We start from the raw sequence: 20,697 nt of genomic DNA on the forward strand, positions 1-20,697 counted from the left end.
TTCACCTTTTGAATTTTTAATCATATTATTATTATCTATGATTCGTCAATAAAATAACGTCAAAAACCACAAATCGTATATTTTTGCAAATAGATTAAATCGCACTATAAAACTATGTCGGGGTTCAAGAAGATTTTGAGTTTACCTTTCTTTATAATTAGGTTTACTCAATTCATTCGATTAATCAAAAAGTCAAATTGTCACTTGAAATTGAAATGTTGGTGCATATTAAAAAATAAAAAGGTAAGGGGGTAGTCGGTTGAGCAGGGACGGACTGTCATTCTGATTTGAATTATTGAACGAGTCGGTTGTGCACCTTCCGCAGGGATCACCACGTTTCGCTATCAAAGTTAATCCAACTGTATCAAGTGCATCCTCGTGTATTTTGTAAGATTGATCTGTAATTCCGAATAAAGAGTGTGTACTACCTATCTGTGCCTTTATTTCTGGGGTGTGATGATGAATGGAGATACCAACGACCTGGTTGATCGAGTTATGGACCAACCACCGCGCACCGCTAGCTCGTGCCCACTCCCCGACAACTATATAATCTTTGGGGGTTTCCTGTAGAACCGTGTGCCGAATCTTGGTTTGGCCGAGGTTTGATAGAATTCAAAATCTGCTTACTCCCGAGTAACTGGTTGTTTACCCGTGAGTAAAAAGTTACTCGAGCTTGGTCGAATCTACCCTAAATAATGAAACTAGTTTTAAGAACCTTTTTATTGCTCAACATAATTTACTCTTACATTACGTCACAAAAAGTGACACGTTATCGCGAGATTTATCCGGGCACACTTTTCTCCGTGTGTACTCGTGTTCTAAAATGTCGTGCTACATCGCCCCCGCCACTTCTTTCACCCCGCAAGGAGGGTCGCGCACGAAGTTGTCCAGCTATAATCGTCGCAGAACTTGGCACGTTGGTATTTAGGCGAAATTATGTCATCGGCCATGGCCAAATTCTTAAATTGTACAAAACTTACTTTATGTTACTCATTACACTAAACAAATAATATACAAGCAACAACAAAAATACTAAAGATAAAAGTTCCGCAACCCAAAAAAATACATATATCTACTGTAATAATATAGCATCTACTCTCTTTTGAGCCCCAAGAAACATTGCTCTATGAGATCGAAATGCAAAAAGACGAATGCGGTAAGAGTTGCATAAATTCCCCGCGAGCTGCTAATCAAGGTTCCCGAGGTTGCTGCTATAATAAACATGACACTTTTATTTCAAGAACACCCAGCCTTAGAAAGTTTCACACCTTTGGGGGTGTGGTCTATATGGAAGCGCGGAATCTAGAGTTACATACTTACATTTAGGAGTGAAGCTTCTATATGGAGGAGGGTGAATACTGGTAAAACTTACTTATAAGTAAGCATATCATATATTATACTTATCTGTAGAATGGATGGAAAATAAAGTCGAAATAGCTCATTAGATTTCCTACAAAATATAATTCTTTCAAATATAAGTGCATTGTCCTGACAAGGCTATAAACCCTGTTTCCGGGATGAGTATTATACATTAAATTTATTATCTTATATTGCACATTCATAGAGCTATGCAAGCTTCTACTTGCACCGCAAACTAAAGCATTTTGATTGCCATCGCTATTTACGATTGCATTTAGAGAGGGGTATGCAAAATTATCGAAGTCATAAGATGTGCAAGACATATTGACAGAGTGCTGCGCCCAGACTTCATTCAGGCCGTATCGGTGTCCTCTGATGGACGCTAATGGAGGCCTGGGAAGCTACGAGACTATTCTTAGATCAAGATAAAATTTGTGTTCGCTAGTATCTTGTATTTTGTAATTGCCGCGCCATGTCACCCGGTCTATACACTTACCTGTTTTTTAGAATCGCACACCTATACTTCTAGCGCCGATATTCGTGAGTTAAACAGTTTTTTGTGCTTGGCGTGTCGTTAAACGCTATTACACAATTATACAATATATTACATAAATCAAATATGTATCTAAATACTTCCCAAAACATACTTTACCTTCTTGATTTCACGGCTTCATCGTGCAATCATAACGGTGCTGTAGAATGGCCAGTCAGACGGTTAACAGCCATTTGATGATATGTTAAGACGAAATTAATTGAAGTCGTTCAGTGCGTGATTGTGGCTCGGTTACGTGATTTCCTCGTCGTGATAGCCGAGGTCGCCTGTGAGACTTGTTGAGGTCGGTGGCATTTTAGAACATTTCATATACCTAAGTCTAGTAAATAGTTCTTAGTGTGCCACAGCAGGTTTCAAAGTTTATTTATTCATAAGAATGTGAATAATAAGGTTTTTCATCTCATACATGAAATTAATTTCCAAATTAAGTATACCTAAAGATTTTAAAAGTTCAACAGTTTTTAGGTTTTAATTAGGCTACCACTGGAAACATCACACCTTACGAAAATATACCTACATAGGTATAATACAATTAAAGCAATGAAGGTTGGGTGAATGCACTGAACACAAATGGACTAACATTTTAGAAGTTAATCAGTTCGGTCTGGTTCAGTTGTTTACGAGTAGTCAATTTGCACTAAAGTAACGTTGAAATCCTTGCTGTTTAAGCGAAAAAAGGTGTACTTATTCTGTAACTCTTAAGACTTTTAAATCATTTTTTCTTAAGTTGTTTAAAGCTTATCAGTTTCACAATCATAATTATCGAGATATTGCTGAGATATTGTTATCTTATCTAATTAAATCATACGGTTTGGCTAACCAAACAATTTGAATCAACTAACAGATTAAGACAATAATACGGCTGACTCATTAATTAGCTACTCCTAACTAATCACCACAAGTCAAACAAAAAGTCGCAACCGATCATCACAATAATGTAACAGAATAGAGCCGAGAGTAGATTCCCTCCACTTTTTCCGATAACGAAGGGCCAAATGAAGCAGTGCTTTATGTAGATGAGCGCATAAATCGATGGGGATTCTGAAATTATAATTTGTTCACGGGATGGGTCGCCGCGGGCGCAGCGCCCACGCCTCTTTTTTGCTACGAAAAACTGAACTGATCATTTCAATGATCGGTGGGGTAAATTATTGAATACACTTACTTCGTGAAAAAAGATATTGCATTACCATAGTAAAAAGCCACATGACCGTAAAGAGTTTTTTTCGCAAATTTCCAAAAGTTGTAGAATAAAAGTTGTTCAGTATGATCCCCTGAGTAACAATCAAATGCGTTCGGCTTAGTATACCACGTTTGCAACACTCTGTATAATATCAATTATTTTTGGGAATACATGCATAACAACTCACATGATAGGATGGAGCAAATAATCGTTAGCAAAATCGGAATCTATTTCGTGCGTATATAATGAAGTATTGTTATATTGAAAATAATTCACAGAAGTATTTTTTGTTTAAATAAAGTATGGTCAACAACATTGAATCCAATATTATATAATATAATCCTATAATCCTAAACCAATGATCAGTTGAAACCGGCGCAATGTAGAAACGCAGCAAGTGACCTCTAAGCGGTTGCGGAGCTTTTCACCTGCGCGATGCCGAGCTACACCCACTCCGTATACGGAGCAAGATAATACCCACCCAATAAAGTTAAGGATATGTTTGTCCAAGATTATATCATAATAATGACGCTATTATACCGCGCTAAGTATTTTACAGCTCGCCAGTGATTGGAGGTGTGTAATAATGGTGATACGTGGAGCTACAGTTTTGCTACACGGATTTTTATTCTTTATTTAAATATTTTGAGGTTAAAATTAAATTGATTTATCGGAAAAACTAAAAATACATGTATGAAATAAGATCGATAAAAACGGTACATAGGTGACAATATAAAGGATAATATTATTAGACCCAACATTTAGGTACTTGTTCCCAATAAATGTTTGAAACGGCATCGATTCTTGTCAACATACTTATAGTTCAAAACGAGTCACGACCGAATAATGGTTTGCAAAACGTTTTGACCCACAATATTATGCATTCACTGACAGAACACTTATTCCCCTTGAATAAAGGTTGTTTTTACCGTACTGGGTAGAACACATAAGATAGTAAAAATAAATCGAAGGTGGCTTGCAACATGGAAAGTGATGCTTGACGAAAGTGAATGTTTATTGTGTGGAGCGTCCATTTGTCTGGCGGCCTGCCGCGTGTAGGTGGACAAAGGTCTTTAGCATACATATTTATTATGGTAGGTGCTTTATTAAATAACAAGGGTAATAAATACTTTAAGCTAAATGTTCTTTCTTTTGTTTATTTTAGTACTTTAAAACAATTTGTGGGTACTAAAATACCCATACAGGACTAAATTGAAAGACCAAAATTAGCTATTTTATCACTGTAAAGTCATACCTGTACACTATCATGTCCAATATAGCCTATTAATTGAAAATTTCTTTAACACTACCTATCAGAAAAAAATCCATCGCCAAAAACAGACCCGAAGTGCATTAAATAACAAACTAGAAGTCCCCCATTACAATAACTTATATGGAAAACAAATGCTACAATACCAAATACCTACATTAATAAACCACCTACCCTTAAATATAAAAAGTGAAATCACAAAAAACAACATTAAAAATAAACTTACACTTTTCTTTTCTTCTCACAATCCATTTCATAAATAACTAATCAATAAAAATAACCACCTAGTGTGTCTACACCAATAATGTCACTGTGTATTTGTATTTAGAATGTAAGCCTTATCTGTAAGTACCCTAAGATAGTTTTATTAATGAGAAATGTCGAGCGAGTGCCAGTGTGCGGTCAAACCTAAAGTGGTTTTTGTCACACTGTTAGTATTTAAGTCTTATTGTAAAATATGTTTGATTAATAAATAATAATAATAATAAAATAAATAGCAATTTGCAATTCACCACGCTCCGCGTTTACTCCGGTGCCGATGTATTAGCTCCATAATTTGTAAACCCTTTCACGGGCCTTCAAAACGTAACATAAACCTTCGACTTTAAACGCGTTGTTTGCAGATAATGGCCCCAATACATCTGCAGGGGCAGTGTTAAACGCAATCGAAAATGCATTCTCAATCGCGCTATTTCCTTTTTTTGTGGCAATCTAAGCGTGTTGCACGTGGACGGTAATTTGACCTCCCCTGCATTAGCTGGAGTGGGCAAGTCGGCAAGCTTTCAACGCTACGCCAATATACAGATAATAAGTACCTTTAGCGGGATTAGAAAGATAGACTTGGATGCGGCGTGATACATCCCGAATAAAATGAAAATACTTGACCATTTCTTCATACTGAACTAACAATACTTGTTAGCTGTTAGCGGAATAACCGATAGTCCAATATCTCATCATCTCCATTGCTGGCCGGCTTCTATCGCTAAAGACATCCCGAGGAACGAAATAATCACCGTCAGGCCGCACTTACGAACGTATTCATATTTACAACCGCGAGATTATTGGTTGTCTCTGTACAGATACAGAAAATTTATTTAGTTAATAATTCAGCGTTTTAATCAGCTACCTTATCCAGTGCGGTCAGTTCATTTGCTGGTGTATTATAAGTCTAGATGAGAGGCTTGGTAGCCGTAGTAGACAATAATTTAAGATGTTTAGATAACATCTACACGGGCCGCGCGGTGCTCAAGAATTCATGTGATCACCTCCAGATCCAATCTTAGATATACTGGCAACGAGGTGATGTAGCCGCCTGCGACCCGCACTGTCAGTGTCATACTGTCAGTGTCACACTGTATGAAGACCCGCCGAGTCAATCCACTGATTAATATTTATAAGGACATTTACTTTTGTGTAGAACTTCGCAATGAGCGAGAGTTATTCCGAGTCATAGGCAGAGATGCGCAGTTATAGTGCCATTGCCCCGTGGGTCGAAGAAAAAGGTTACATAACTTTTGCACCCACGCAGGTCGTATGTTTTGTTTCTGTGACTTTCTGTTTTAATCTATATCCCATAATATAGTTGTGGATTAACTTGCTTAAAACTGACCAATATAGAGTGATAACATAAATTTTAAGTTATTGTCGCAGTTATAAATTTCAATTAGGAGTAAGCACGATTTGGACTTAGTATTTCACCTTACAATAGTTTATAATTATAGCTCTATTTCCACGAGATTTTAAGATATCATATTATAGCGATAGCTAGTACAATATTTTTAAGGCTTGTAAATTTAATGTTGTTATTACAGACAGCCTTGACCTTTTATAACAAAAGCTTGATTTTACGAGCGTTTTATTGATATATCAAAAATGTGGGGAATGGTATTATACAATGAATCATTAAAGAGCGGGATGTGCGTGCGCAGACCGATGTTCGCTTGTTTTTTTATGCATTGTTGTAATTAAACCGAACGAGAGTTGGTAGCGATCAAAGGTTATTGCTAGCTTTTGTAGCCAAATCCTTTTAAAAAGCTCTCCAATTAATCTTATTAGATAGATAGATATTCTTTATTTGTACACAAAAACTAATATTATACTTATTTGTGTTTACATCGCAATGCACGAAATTAGAAATTATAAAAATTCTATTGCAAACCGATGGAACAAATATTGTTAAAAATATTGTAATAGCTTCAGTTTAAAAGAGTAACATCAACGGAATTTTGGGATAAAACGTACCTACGTAGCGTAGCCTAAGGGATAATGTGGCTAACGTACCTCATTATAAAAAAGTGAACATTAACTCTGTTTAGCTATTAATATAAGTGTACGTAGGTAAATTAAATTTTATGTAACTTATCGATTGATAAGAACCATTTAAATTCAATGTCACTTTCACGTAAAATGTTAACTTTCATAAGTCGACGATGTCTCTACCGCTATTGTCCGTCATATTTGATGGCTGATAAGTAATTTTCGTATTAACTGTACACTCGTTTCTAATTATTATTGCTATAGTGAAAGATAATTTGATTGCTATCTATTAGATGAATGTTTAGATTAGAATGTCACTGCACTGGTGTAGGTATAGTGACACTATGATGTTTGGAAAGTTGTGTTTCATACTTAGATGATAGTATTATTACCACAAAGAGGTTAAAATCAGGCTGAACATAATTATGTTCCTAAACTATAGAACGTTTTATGGAACTATATTATCAAAAATAGCTTAGCTTATTCACACAAATGAAGGAAATTATCTAGAGTCTATCATGATATGTCAGTGTCTTGTAATCAAAATACTCGTTTTTTTTTTCTATTAAATAGTCAAAATAGCTCCGTTTGGACCCCATTCCAAGGTGTTTTATAGCGGTGACATGATCCTATCTCATGTAACACTATTATGGTTTTTATCTTCACTTAAGAAGGGTCACCCTGATGGGCTAACACTGTCACAATCTTGTTTTTACTGATACAAAATATTTCCGTTGTGATTTGTGTCATCCCATCCTTGGCGGTCTCCCCTTATACAGGAGGTTACAAAAATGTTATAGTGAGCCGAAAGAGGGTTATTCAGAAAGTCATTGTGAAGCATTTTCGTTGTTCCTGGGTGACTTTTGGTTTACTATGAATATTAACAATTTTGCCAATAAAAAGGCAGATTTTAGTGACTAACAAATTGACCCTTTCTATGTACAAGTAAAGGCTAACTTCCTAGTGCGAGAGCATAGTGAGCAATTAGATCTGAATGCCTCAGCGGGCTGGATGCCGAGGGGCGGCGGTGCTTCGGTAATAGACGAGCTATGCCGTACGTTATTATCCATTCAGAGCCGACAGATTGCGAGATATCGTCTATTTAATAATATAGGCTCTAACATAAAGACACAGGGACGGATTTTGGGATTTTTCGGTGCTGTTAAGCCGTGACTGGAAATTAGTGAGTTGTAAATTGGGGTAAAGCAAAGTAGAGAGTTAATTTGGTTGAGCATAAAAAAATATTTTAATACATGCTTCATTCAATTCAATGCACTTACTGGCCATATTTTTCCGTAGTTCCCACCACTACTTGTATTTTGGTATGTTTTATGTATTTTATTTTGTAAGTAGATATGGATAATTTACATATACATTTTAAAAGTACTTATTTCTGAGTACGCAATGCGTGCCTGACCATCTGAAACTAGGGCCACGCCTATACGATAAGCGTGTGTCGGCGATGCATTCTCTGAGAGGCTTTGTGCAGGCTCCTTTGTGCGGCGCACGGCGGCCAATGACCATCCAGCTACGTTTTAATACTGTTTAGAACCTAATAGATCCCCTCTCGCAACGTTACTACTCATTTGTGTTATACTTATGTGGAAAATATTAAAAGAAAATAATTAAATAAAACATTAAGGTCAAACAGTTGGTCTCGCTACATATTGAAAATAATATTTGTAAATTCGTAGGTACCTACATATTTTTGTATATTTTGGCATAGACACGTTAATTAGTACTGCCGTAATGTCAGGCACTCTAGGCATTTCAGTACACACATGCAAAAACAGAGCACGTAACATATAAAAAATCATAGATACGTTTTCAAAATTCATATAATATAATATCATCTGAATATGTACAAAACGGTGAAGTGATTCTCGGTATAGTTGATAAATCAAGTTGCATCTCGTTAGATGTTGTTATCTAATATTGCGTGCGCGCACACTATGCCGCTTGAGACAAGTTCGGGCTGGCTTACGATAATGACTGCGTGTTACAGTAAATATTAGATTTACGGCGGCTTAATCCGTCTCTGGGGGGTCACTCTAGGATGTATATGATATACCTCGACAGGGCCCAAAGAGTTTTTGATTTAATGTATTTGACATGTGTGTAAAATTTGTGGATACAATAAATAATTGAGTATTGAGTACGTTACAATACCAACGGGGATACATTTACCCATGCACAATTCTAGTAGAAACTGTAAATACTAGGATGTATGATGTATAAAGGGCTATTCCGATTTACGTATCAGCTGTACTTTATATGCGTCCGGCGCACCCTGGACAGTCAATGACTAATGCTATTCTGACTGGCAACCCACCAGCTAGCTCAAGTGTTTGTCATCGACACGCTGAGAAGAAGAAGTATCTACACACTTACAAAAAGCCGGAAAGCATCCCATAATGAATCATCAAGATATCTTCGTACTTCGGGATCAAAGTTAAGCCCTCTCACACAGTCTGCGATTTCCTCCAGCACAATGAGTTTGAACAATGAGAGGTGACATCTGTCGACCCGCTTGCGTCGTGGAAACTGTGACGGCTCGCTTTCCACCGATATCACTTATTGTTACACGCTTTATGAGCCACAATTACGTGTTGTGTCTGCGGGGTACCAGTAGTCGTAAATTGGTAATGTACTGTACGTCTAGTACAGGAGAGTTACTCTATACTAACGAAAAATCAACGAACGAGAGCTTTAGTACAATCGACACGTTTCTTACACAGAGAGATAGAGTCGTGGCTTCGTTTTTCGTTATATAGAGTCAAAAACTATAAAATAACGTTTTCTCTCAAGTGGCGCCTCTATCGAAAACTTATGGTAACTTTTGACAGATAATGTATATGTATAACAGAAGAAAACGTACACTTTTTTTCATTTTTGTATTTTTTGTATCTGAAACACCATCATGTCTGTATATTATTAATCTAAGACTTGACTGATGAGTGCGATAGAGTCATTAGATCAAAGCTCGAGCCCCACACGATCCTGCTATCGGATCACTGCGCCGTAGATATTCGTTCAGCCGAATTAATGATCGCCTCGGCACAGAATGTAGCGGGACTGCGGTATGCACAACTATTTATTAATCCGCTCAATGGGGCCCCAGATTTATTGCCCGTAAATTGTCCGGCTTTACGGCGTTTGAGGAACACACGCAATGTTTAGACTAATTTAGAGGGTGTTGCAAAAGCGGTATCTTAGACGAAAGGAGGCGACTGAGGGTCGTTCTGAAAAAACTTACATGTTCTACGACTTTTGTCAACAAAATAAAAACAGTTTTTTCATAATAAAAATCATGATATAAAGACAATGTCTTTTGGCTTAGTATACTAAACTTTTCAACACCCTGTATTGAGTTAATGAGTAAATATGATCTGGGAAGAAAAAGGCAAAAATCTTTCGAAGAGTCTATACTATACTAAACCGACATACTCGTACATAATTATCAATATTTGACCAGTTTAAAACTAGAGGTATTAGATAATCGACAAAGCACTTAGCTTAAATCCAACATAGGTACTTACCTACACATAATAAATAAATAAATAAATATAAATATGTGGGGACATCTCACACACGGCCATCCGACCCCAAGCTAGGCAGAACCTGTGTTATGGGTGTCGGACAGCTGATATATATACACAAATACATAGATAGATAGATACTAAATATAAATATCAACACCCAAGACCCGAGAACAAATATCTGTGTTTAAACAAATATCTGCCCCAGCCGGGAATCGAACCCGGGACCTTCGGCTCAGTAGTCAGGGTCACTAACCACTACGCCATTCGGTCGCCTACTATAATGGTGTGGCTTGTTTAGTTAAATGTATATTTATATAGTCTAGTTTCAGGATTCATTTTACATTTTCATGTTTGTAAAATTCGTTAAAAAGTCGAGGTGCATAAGACGAGATGTCTAGTAAACCCGTTGTCAACACATTAATCTAGTAACACATCAACAGCCTACAGACCATGATTGAGACTTAGGCAATACTAGTCCTTATTTAATGGGCCATAACATCTTGATTGAATACCCCTATGTTGCCTCTTCAAGAGTACACTTTCTTATTGTTTTATTACGCGTCGGTATATCAGCATCTTCCGTTTTGATAACAATATGAGGCCGTGGGAAGTCTTTGTATATAGAGAATTTTAATCACTCTAATAACTACTCGGAACATATAATTATTATTTACGCGAGCACTCCTAATTGCGTTGCTCCAAATATAAAATTACCAAAATTTAATTTAAATTTGTATATTCGCAAAAAAAATCAATGCTTACATTCTTCTACTACAGCCAATGTCTACCCACCTAGTATAGGCTTCCTCCATGTTACGCCAAAGTTTACACTGTACTACACTCTTACTCTTACATGTTTACATTAATTGATATAAAATCGTTCGCAAAAAGCGCGTCTTGAGATACAGATATCAGCAGTGGTTGAGTTTTCTCAGCAAAATTCCTTTATAGACCGCGATAAACGTACCGGCTTTAATTATAAACTGTCTCTGCTTTTAAAATAAATACAAAAAAAGCGAATTGAAGCGAAACGTTGGTTGGCAAACTAGCGAGATGCGTAGCCTCGCACCTGCCAATGCTACATCCAGATACGCGGTTTATATTTAGAAACCACTTTATTTAACACACCGCCAAGCTTAAAGCTCTCGATAAAAAATTTAAACTCACAGCGCATAGCCAGCGTCGTTTATTAACATCCATTTACTCTTCACCACGATTGTATCGATTGGCGCAGCACAGTTTTGAAAAAAGAAACCGAAAGCGAGCGAACAAATCGACGTTTATTTTTGAATTTCGAACGTTATCTTTTTAAACTGTGGATGCAGCAGGGGTTGTCAAGAAACAGGAGCGACGGGAATGCCGTATCAGGTCTTGTATGGAGCGGAGATAGCGCCCGGCGCGGGCTCAGTGCTCGCCCGCCGAGCGTCGACGCCGCGCGCTTCCAACGCGTTGAATTCTTTTGTACTGCCCGCCTCTTCGTAGCCGTTCTACCAACTATTCCTCTTAAAAAAATAAAAACAGTTTTGTTTATGGTGATTGTCAGATCAACTAGTGGACCTGTGCGAATCTTGGTGTGACCGGTAACTGATTGAGTTTGATTTCTGTGACTTGTGTCTGATTAACATTGCGAAGATAAATTTCAGGTGAGTTTCTACAAAAAGTTGTTGTTCACGAATTTACAAACGATGTACTTAATAACGTTATGTATTTGTTCATTGTTACAAAGTTTTCTAAAAGTGTGTAAGTGAATTTACTAAAATAGCATATACAAAAGCCTAATTTGAATTTCAAATGTGTAGCTGAAAAAAAATCTGTAAAACATAATTTCGCAAGTACCACCTCACTAGCGATCTCTACCAATTACGTTAAACGCAAAACAAATTATTCGTAGCCGGTTACATAAATTATACAATAAAATCGACGGAAACATTCAGACGGCACGAAACAATAATCCTGTTCATACAATTTGCGAGGCTTAAGCAATTTAGGAAGTTGTCCATTTTACTGAGCTGCAATAATGTCCGCTTATTTATGAAATAACGAAGCATGATGCGTCTAATAGTGAAAAGCACGCACAATTTAACGGTGCTTTTACGGCAAAAAGTATTAAAACCACAGTAATTGGTGTAAATTATGCGACGTCTCAGGACGGAGGCTGCATCTCGTCTTCCCCCATTAGGTAGGCAATAGTTTCACATAATGAGAGGACTTCCCGCAAATGAAAGTGTTACTGGATACACTACTCGTTATACGGTCAGAAATGTTGCACGCTGTGCTTTCGTAATTCGTATAATTATATTATACTAGCTGTCCCCGCGCGCTTCGCTTCGCCTTAAAAAGTTTTCCCGTGCGAATTCCGGGATAAAAAGTAGCCTATGTTCTTTCCCAGGGTCTACACCGTATGTATACCAAATTTCATTCAAATCCGTTCAGTAGTTTTGGCGTGAAAGAGTAACAGACAGACAGACATACAGACACAGTTACTTTCGCATTTATAATATTAGTTAGGATGGCTTAACTTTTAAGCTGTTAATGCCTGCTGGGTAAAATTTAATTAACAGCACTTAAGTATTTCTGTTAATTTTGTTTCAGTTAAAACGTTTATGGTCGTGAATGTTTAATTTGTTTGATCATAAATTTGTCTACATTTTGCAGCGCGACTTTAATATAGAATCGCTAACCAATACAAGTAAGTTTTTCTAGGAAATATTAAGGCTATACATAAAATTGTGAAAACTGAACTAATAGATAAAATTATACAAAATCAAAGTATTCGCCTCAAACTTAGTCTAACTAGTCAAAGATGCCGCCTCGTATCGTTCCTGGCTTTGGTACATTATATTTATTTATTTATATACATTTTATTGCACACAAAAAAAATATTTTTTACACAGAAGCATTTTAAAAACATGGCTAATAATTTGCGAAAGGCGGACTTATTGCTAAAAAACAATTTTTACCAGCCAACCTTTGATTGGTGGTTATCGGTTGTATATAATTACAATACATCATATAGTTGTATCCTTCTATAGAAATAGCTTAGCTTAACTAAGCTTAATATAATAATGTAGGTAGGTAAGTCTATTGTCACCCTACAGAAAATTATCCTTTGCTTAGAAAGAACGAGTAAAAACTGGAAGGCTAATAGTCCTTTTGAGTTAGTACCTCATTTATGACAATTTACTACTGTTATCCTCAATGGAGAGAAATGCCTATGTTTATAAAGGTTATACAACATATGTATGTATATTATTATATTAATTCATGACTATGGCAGTAGTTAAGTAATAGTAGTAGTATAAGAAAGGAAGTGTTTTATTGGTGTTAGTAAATGTGCACGGTAAACCTATTAAAGTTTTACTATTGAATTATTACGCTTTTGTAATGTTAATTGATAACTATAAATAATAATTATTAGAAGTGTTTATTAAAATAAGAGATGACAATAGGTCTTAAGAATACTAAAATGACCTGTAACTACAATTATGAATATCAAATTATTTAAGCCAGAGATTGTTAGGATCATTAGAGCCGATATCCTAACTAATATTATAAATGCGAAGCTGTTACTTTTTCACGCCAAAAAGACTGAACGGATTTGAATGAAATTTGGTATACATATGGTCTAGACCCTTACAAAGAACATAGGCTACTTTTTATCCCGGAACTTCCACGGATTTTTTTTTTAAGGCGAAACGAAGCTTGCGGGAGCAGCTAGTAACCTATATAGCTAGCACCGCGGACGGTTTGCGTTCACATAAATATCAAAATTAACTTGATTAATAAAACTATTTTAAATAATTTGAACCAATGAGCGTGCTGGTCGGTTTACGTTCTGTTTTCGAAAGCAAGTCGCAAGTGCGCGCGCATTCTTACAACCTCGTCGAACCGGCCCAGGGTGAAACGGTCCACAGGCAAATATCACCCTTGTCACACCAATTATAAAGTTTTTATCACCCTGCGTGTTTACACCCTCCTACAACTAACTGGGAGCCATTGATAGGCATGGTCAAGATATAAGATTTGTCCACCGAGTTTGTCGCCCAAACTGTTGATTTTTAATCGAGATAGACAAAAAAACATGAATATTTTAGGACCACTAATTGTTTTTTATTCTATTCATTTATTTTTATAAAAAAGACAGCTATCAGATACAGACAACTTAAACACTTGACCAATCCAAAAAAGTGTGTTATGTTTTTTCCTAGTTTTAATAAACATTGAAATCGTACGAAAATTGTTGCCTTGCTTTAAAATGAGGTATTGTAAATTTTTATAACTATGCATTATATTGGTAGTGATAATAATGGTTATGCTAACACCAATTTTCCCACTCCCCCTTTTATACTTTTAAATAAACAAATAAAAACCCCGATTCAGCGCGCACGTTTCCGAAACCCCGCGCTATCAACTTGTCGAGCGGTAATGACCTGTCGCCGGCTGTGACGCAATCCACGACTCACGACCGCCTTGTCACCTGCGCGACAAATCAATACCTCACGGTTAGATCTCAGGCACAGTAAGGTGGGCTGTAGAGTACTTAAAAGACGATGATGGCCTTAAATAATATACAAAATATTGCTGCTTTGCTTTGACAGTATACCGACAGAAAGAGATAGACATAAATTTAATGCCGAAATTAGGTTAAAGTTCCTATGTGCCACTGGGCATGAATGTATTTAATATAATTAATAATGTAAACTTCGAGGATCATAGAAAAGCAACCAAGACTTTCTTACGAGACATTTTGTTACAATAAAGTTAATATTTTTCACGATTTAAGAGTTGTCTCCATAAGTTCTATCTGTAAGGTAAACTTATCTGCCGACGGGAAGTTTCGTTTCTCTAAAGTTACTAAGTTATTCTACTGCGTAATTGACACTTTGCTGTGCCCGAGACCCCATTGAGGGAAGCAGTGAAGCGCTTCGACTCCGATTAACCATGACTACATTGACTACTCTTTGGTTTAGGGCTCCCGATTACCGAGACTGTGTACTTTGAGAACCATTCATGCAGATATTGTAACAAAACAAATTAGGAAATCTTTTCTACGGGTACTTTTCGAGTAGTCGTTTATGGGTTAGCTTCATTAGTAACTACGGCAATTTTAGCATAAAATCATAGGTGTTTGGTAATCGTGACAAGGTACAAACGTGTACTGATTACAGTATATTATCGAACGTAATATTATGGATATCAAAGGTCTAAATTAGCCCCTGAATTCAAGAAAGCCAAAAAGAAAATATTTACTCTTGTATTGGGTAGTACCTGTGAAATCACACCCTATTTCATAAGCTATATTCCAAAGCACCAGTAATCAGTATGCCTATAGGAAATCGTGAGGAAATTTGTACGACAATATTTTTCCCCTCTTCTATTAAGTAATTATTCTAAAAAGCACACACTTATAAAGCTTACTGCTTTTATATCTATCGGAATCATAACTTTCTTACTTCATTTTACATACAATTATGGATTTAATTGAGAGGTATGACGATAATTATCTCAATAAACTATAACAGCTCTATGAATATCTTGAATATATTTTCATACGAGTTAACTTGTTTTACTAGTTACTAAATTACTTCGATATTATTATAGTTGACTATAAATCTTGCTATGACATATTTCATATTTTAAAACTTAGTAAGTCTCTGTGAACAACAAATTAGAAATGCGCGTTGAATATTTATTTTCTCGTTAAAGGCAAATTTTATACAATGAAAAACGATACCTTTTGATAAGTAAAAGGAAGCGAAAAAATATTAACAGAATACACAATAACTCATTTTTTTTCCTTTAAGTCTAAATTACTGTAAAAACAAAATTAGTAACAATTTTGATTTTGACAAAAGAACGCACGCCTTAATTTTTTTTTCTGCATCAAAGAAAGCCATTAATACTGGCCACTTCGAATCGTGTTACGATTCGAAAGAAAAAAAAGTGTTAAAATGTTAATGAACAGTATAATTGCTTTCCTACTGGCCTTGGGCGGCCGCGGTCAGTGACCGGAAACACTCCAGTTATCATATTATGTAAATACATGGCGAGATGTTCAACATGATTACTTTTAAGGCTGCAAGTTGCTTATCTTTGATACTTTTATCTTGTATGTTTATACGATGTCATAAACGCACCGTTATACTGCTATCATAGCTTCGTGTTATAATTAGAGCTTTTTATTTTTAAATCCGGAAAGAATCATTTTAGCAGAATGGAGTTACAAGCGCCTAATTTCTGTCATTTTCCGAGTCTAACAACATGTTTTTGTTTCGTTTAGTAATTAATAATTTGATGGTACCTAATAGTAATTTAATGGATGTAGAAAAGTTTTGTTCTCAATATCTATTACGAGCTTCAAATCCAGACAGGTGTAACGTAATATCGTTTCGATAACCAATGGCAAAAAAACAACAGAAATCGATTTGAATTGTTCCTTTTTTTCTTACGAACGAAAGAATTCGCTAGCCAGTACGTGTCTAATATACCAGAACAATCTCCAAGTAGGATTGAAATAGGCAAGTTTGTGGAACTTAACCTAAGTTGTATTCGAAGCTATAGGTTTCTTTTGCAATTTTATTTAACATAAGTACAGGTATAAAACTTGGATCACGCTACATCATATTTAACGCTTTATTTTCTTTTTCTCACCGTGCCAATAGATTCCATCATACCAATGGCATTTTGATTATACTTTCGTGATGATCTGTTGATATGATAGTTAGAATTCGGATTGATTTGAGTCCATTAAAATATGCCGAAGGCTTTTTGATATAACTAACTGTACTTATAAGAATGTTGCTGGCCAAATTTAAATCGTTTTTATAGCGGTAAATTTAGTCATTAGACGTGATAAAATGCCGGATACTTGCGTTTGTCTTGTATCTAAATATTTGACTTTATACTAATAATTAATTAGCCAAAGTCAACTAATTACCTAGTAGAAATGCACCGGAAGCTTTGATTGAAACTGAATTTGCCCTGATGATTCCCAATAGTCTCATTTATGCACGTGCATAGCCCGCATTGTCTTTGAGGCGACATCGACTCATGAAGGTTACTCTATACTGACGAAATACAAACGAACGAGAGCTGTCGTGAAATCTACACGTTTATAACAACGAGATATAGTCATGGCTGCAGTAGCGCTCTGAATCTTTGTTTTTCGTCACATAAAGTGACCCCCCAGTACTCGATACAATCTGGCTGATGGATCGTCCGCCCGGAGCCGCCGCCAACTAGCCAGCCATTGCTTGGCCGAGGTGATGCATTCATGCTATTCATAACGCTGATTGCAACTGGAATATGTGAGTTATCAACTGACTGTGGGTCTGTGTCTCTGTCCACATTGTATGTGACTTAGGGCGATTTTGAAAGTAGGTATAGTTACAAAAAGTCAGATAAACGTTATAGGTATATTGGAACACAATTGGTCCAGTGAAAATGACAATCATTAGTAGGTTGCCTTTAAAAATACTTCTGTGCGATAATATCCAACAACGCAATTTTCTAATTAAATTACCATTAATGATGTTTCATCAGAGACTAATCAGAGATCACATTCTTAGTATTGATTCATGATGATAAGACAAAGCAAAATCCTTGGCACAGTTAAATAAAAAGGTTAATGGCATTAACGCCTATTTGGTTGCAGTCGTTTGATAACGCGTTTTGTTTGTGATTACATGAGCCATTACGTGGTATTGCTTGAACAAAACCAATCAAACAAATCATTGTTTCGTTAGAGTGGGCGTGTGTGAAAGCCGAGTGATGTCATAGTGGGAGTGACCGAATTTTCTATAGAGCTAGTTAAAAATATATACTTACGAGCTATGAAAAATTTCCACTTACCAAATGTTGACTTAATTTGATCTAAATATTTACGTTTTTAATATTCTGATGCAAATGTACTTCAATATTGTAGACAGCGTCATAAAGCTACTCTTTTCCGTTTAGGAGAAATTTGGTGCTATTGTCACTGGAACTATTTCATTGCTCGTGAGTGTAATTTACGACTATTAATACATCCTAACTATATAATAAAGTAACTGTGTCTGTCTGTCTGTTACTCTTTCACGCCAAAACTACTGAACGGATTTGAATGAAATTTGGTATACATATGGTATAGACCCTGGGAAAGAACATAGGCTACTTTTTATCCCGGAATTCCCACGGGAAAACTTTTTAAGGCGAAGCGAAGCTCGCGGGCACAGCTAGTGTTACATAATCGTTACTATTATTATTCTCATCTGCCGATTCGTTACTTTCTCCTACATGAAAGGGCCCGCCCACGCGCCTATTATCTTTATAAATACTGCAATAAAAGTCTGCAATCAAATAAAAGTGAGATAGTGAGGAAATCAAATGAACAAGGAATTTAACTTTTATGGCACCTACTGAAGTAGTAAATTTAATAATAACCTATGGGAAAATTTCTATATTCATTATGTAGCTAAGAAGCGATGATAATGATCATAAAACAAGTTTTTTTTATATAATTAAAACTCTGCAATATATCACTTTAATTGACTGCATCTAGAATCTAGATAATTTTCGGGAATAAAAATAGGCGTTGCACACTTTTTGGGCTTAAATTGGATATCTTCAAAGACAATGCCGAAGTCTGGACCAATTTATACAACCTCGGGCCATATTCCTCGCAATCTGGGGCAATCTATCACGACCATGTGTCTAAATTAGGGGAAAAACAACGAAAGAAACTTCAGAAACGAGAATAGGCGTTGTTTCTTGCGTGCATAATTTCATGTAAATTTGAATCTAAGGTGTATTTTGTTCCATAGTAAAAAAGTCACGTGACCTAAAAAGTATACAAATATAATATAAGTACACAAACATTAAACGAAAGGTGTATAGAATAATGCCCTCTGAATCACCTATTGCTCTATTCTATTCAGATAGGTGGCGAAGTTTCTGCACGTGGCTCTCTCGAGTGGAACCTTTGTACATATCCTCTTAATTTCAGCTCAGCTGAATCACCCACTATCAGAACAATTTTTTTATCACCCTGTATATGTATCTGAAATGACCTACGTTGCTAACTGCGCAGCCTGTCCGGACTCCGGAGTGTGGCGCGGTATCTGGTCATCATCGGTGGAGGATGAAAAACAATAGACGGCCGCGTCTCGGTTCAAGCCTGATTAGCCCCCGGAGCGGCGGACCCTTGCGCTTGCGCACTTGTTCTACGTGCTACTTTAAAAAAATAAGATGTAGAATATTTGGTATACCAATATGTATGTTATGTATTATAATTTTTCAACGAAAAGCATATTTTTTTATTGGTAGTTATTTTTTTTCTATGTACTTAAGTACTTCGTCATTATCATTAATCATTAAAATATTGTATAAAGTGTTTACAGCAAAACGATTCATAAGAACATGTGTTGCCTTCTCCGGAACCCATTGATAACGGTTACCGTAATCGAGACATTGTGCATATTGTATTCGTAATTTTTAATAATCTATTAATTGATGCCCATCGGTCATAATATCAATTCTTAGATCCTAGGCCTATACAGCGTTAAAACTATACCAAAGACCCTTATATGACCTGATACAAAACATAAGTTTAACAAAGAGGGCGCAAAGGGAACAAGCTGACGGCCGCAAGTGATACAAACATTTACCGACACGAACAGCAGCCACTAACACAATAAAAAGAACACGAGCAAAAAAAAACGCACACCGATTGTGATCCGGACGCCGCGATCATAGATTGGCCCGCAAAGATTCCACCGTCCATTAACCACAAGTGGTTTTGCCACTTAAACGCGCCTCAAACTTATTATAAAGCTCAATTATTTCTATTCTTTATTGATATAAAATTCCTGAACCCCACAATATGCCTATGGGAACCTAATAACAATAAATCATAGCAGGTTTTATTGCCAACTAGAGAAGGTCATGTACCAGGAACGCAGAATGTCGAAGAGTTGAGAGACCGGCATTGTCCTCGATCAAGTTCATGGATTGTTTGTCAATCAAGGATGGGAACCGTCCATGCCTGCACAATGTAGGTACCAGGCTGGCATGAGTGCATGACTTGACCGAGGCACAAGGAAATCCAAGAACTATCATTATGTGCCTTATGACTTGTCACTGAATCAATCGAACGCATAATTTAAGCTTCAATGGGTTTAGTGGACCGTCATCTTCACTGTAATAATAATAACACTTCGATTCGAACTACCACAGAAAAAAAATCACGTATCATAAGCCAGTGAAGTAAATATTGAAGGTTTCTATACTTACACAAAAATTGCTAACTGTATTGCGTATGTGTGACTAATCTTTCTGTGGAATGAGTAAACTAAATCGCTTCAGCAGTAAAACAGAGTTTGCTAATTGGAAATGGAGTTGGTTTAGCGAAAGTGCTTACGTAACTTATTGGAACCTAACACATTTGCATATTTGAGTTATAGCTTTAATGGAACGAGTCTGTAGGTACATTAACTATGAATTGTTTGATAAAACCATTTATCATTTATGGTTATGTAAAAGATGTTCTGTTGTGTGA

The 20,697-nt window shown here is 36.3% G+C and overlaps 1 protein-coding gene across 1 annotated transcript in view; it reads left to right on the forward strand.

Annotated features, from left to right (window-relative positions):
- LOC105393315 (serine/arginine repetitive matrix protein 2) overlaps positions 1 to 20,697 on the forward strand; it is a 65,056-nt gene that overhangs the window by 3,826 nt on the left and 40,533 nt on the right. The window lies entirely within an intron of this gene.

This window comes from Plutella xylostella, chromosome 8 (assembly GCF_932276165.1).
Source record: "Plutella xylostella chromosome 8, ilPluXylo3.1, whole genome shotgun sequence".
In the NCBI taxonomy this organism is placed as follows: Eukaryota; Metazoa; Arthropoda; class Insecta; order Lepidoptera; family Plutellidae; genus Plutella; species Plutella xylostella.